We start from the raw sequence: 2,491 nt of genomic DNA on the forward strand, positions 1-2,491 counted from the left end.
TGCCGGGCGGGGAGGGAACGCCGAGAGCGTCACGTCTACGGGGGGGCGGGGCCGCGTCCGAAGAGGGAGGGTCGACTCGGCTTGGGGGCGGGGCCTGACCTGAGAGGCGGGGTCGCATCCCTGGAGCACGGGGCTGAGGGCGGGAACCACCTGACTGGGTACCCTAGCCTTTCCCCTCAAACCTCAGGAGCAGGCAGGACCCAGACTCTCACACTAACTCAAGCCTGTCCCCCCGGAAATCATGCAAATTAAAGTAAGAGATTTTCTTATTTTTAATTGATAAAAGGATAAGTATCTCAGTATAAATAACAATGCTTTGTGGAGTTTTTAACAGGTGTGCTAGTAAAATGTTCGCGAAAAGAGCAAAATGGGTGGAAGTGAGGAAATGGAAGCACAAATGACCCTTGAACAATGCGGGGCCACTTAACACGCGGATTTTTTTTTTCAAGAGTATACGTCTCCGGCCTACCACACGACCCTGGTTGGTTAGATCTGCAGCTGCAGAACCATAGATATCATAGATAAGAGGGAAGACTGTAAATTAGACGCAGATGTTTTTACTGTGTGAAAGGCGGTCGTCCCTAACCCCTGTGTTGTTCAAGAGTCAAGTGTAAATGAATGTCTAGACTCTCCCACCCCACCCTCCACCTCCCCATAGAGAGACCCCCGCCACAGGGACGCAGACTGCCCCCCAGCCCAGGACCCGGAGCTACCCACAGACACGCAGGTGACACAGATGACCCAAGGCACAGAGCCCCCTTCAGGACACGGAGAAGCTCCTGTAGGGACACAGGGCCCCCCCAGGACACAAAGCCCCCCCAAGAGGCACTAATCTGTTCTGTATTAAAACCCAGCTTTCTATTTGTAAGAGGGAAAACACCCTCTAACATTTTAACAGCGTAGGCCCCACTTCTCAGAATGCTTTTGGAATGCTGTCAGTGTCCCTGTGACCAAGTGTGTCTCCACTGGGGGCTGGGCATCCAGTGAGCTGTCTGTCTACTGTGGGGTTATTAAAGAGTTTCTTTTAAAAGATAAAAAGTACTGAGCAAGGCCAGGGAATTTAGCTACCCATGGAAAAGAGTTGCACTGCATCTCCATCTACCTTTCAATGGACAGATACGCAGCACCAGAGAGGCAAGAAGCGAACACTAGAGCCCCTTATGTCCACATGGATGAACATCAAATGAAGAGAGTCAATTCCTAGGCAGGTTGATAAGAAGTCTGGGGTCCCCAAGGAGGAGAAAGGGGTCTGGAGCCCTTGAGAAATAGGAAGGGGTCTGGGGCTCTCAAGGAGGAGAAAAGGACCACCTTTTTTTTTTTCCCTATATTGCTTTGTATCAGTCAATATAACAAAGTGTCTTGCTTGTGGACATGTTTCTCCTTAACAAGAACCTTCTGACTAATCTTGTTATCTTAAGAAGTATGTTGTGGGAGTGGGTCTGGTAAGACCTTTCTATTGTTAATTCTAATCTTGTTAATTTAAGGTGTATGTTGTGGGAGTGGATCTGGTTAAAGTATATAAGGCCTTGATAAAGATGTGGGTGGGGGCCCCCTTCTGAAGTCTCTGTCAGAAGCTTTCTCTTTCCTTTTTTTGGCACCAAAGGCACATCCTAGCTTTATTAAAGGGCCCACGCTGCAGTCAATATAAAAACACAAAAAGTCCCGTCAGTTTAATAATAATAAAAAACCCCAAAAATGGAAAACTGAGGGCGCAGGGAAGAGGACCCTGGGGCAGGGCCACAGGGAGCCCTGCTCGTGGCACCGGGCCTGGCCGCAGGGACCCCTGATATTGCTGTTGCTATGAAGTCCGGGGGCAGCAATTATCCTGTGGAGCCACCGTTCAGCTGGGTCGAGGACCTTTACTTCTTCTGGGGTGTGCTCAGCTTCTGCATGCCCTGGATCTTGTCCAACAGGCCACAGATGAAGGCCTCAGTGGGTTTGTAACAGTCAACCAGTTGCTCCTTGATCCTGGCAGCCTGGGTATCATCACCTTCTGTGTCCAGTTCATCCACATCAATTTCCAGCTCCAGGATCTCCTCTCCTGGCAGTCGTAGAGGCGAGTGAGCTGCTCTAGGATCCACTCCTCCAGGTTGAGGTGCTTCTGTAGCTCCTTGCGGTCCTACTTGACCGTGACCTTACCTTGGCGCCTCACTGGGCCCTCGTGGCAGCCCTCGTCTGCAGCCCCAGGGGGGCTTGAAAGTAGACACCCCGGGCCCTGGGCCGCTATGCCCCAGTCCGTTGGCCGGGGCCTCCAACGCTGCGCCCCCCATGGGGCCGCTCTCCGCCATGGCGGCCGCTGGGGCCAAGTCAGGCCCCTCCCTGAAGCCTGCCCGCTAGCTCCGGGCCACTTAGCATGCGGAGCCCCTGGGCGGAAGCTTTCTGTCCATTTAATAAAAGGACACAAAAGCTCTTTTCTGCTACACAAAAGCTCTTGAGTGATCAAGCCTGGTCCCTGGTCCAGGGAGGCTAAATCTTCCGAGATCACAAATCC

General features: G+C 52.2%; 1 pseudogene; it reads right to left on the reverse strand.

Moving 5' to 3' along the window:
* Positions 1-1,859: 1,859 nt before the first annotated feature.
* On the reverse strand, positions 1,860-2,288 carry LOC136150295 (protein phosphatase 1 regulatory subunit 14B pseudogene; annotated as a pseudogene).
* Positions 2,289-2,491: the final 203 nt, after the last annotated feature.

This window comes from Muntiacus reevesi, chromosome 18 (genome assembly GCF_963930625.1).
Source record: "Muntiacus reevesi chromosome 18, mMunRee1.1, whole genome shotgun sequence".
Lineage (NCBI taxonomy): Eukaryota > Metazoa > Chordata > Mammalia > Artiodactyla > Cervidae > Muntiacus > Muntiacus reevesi.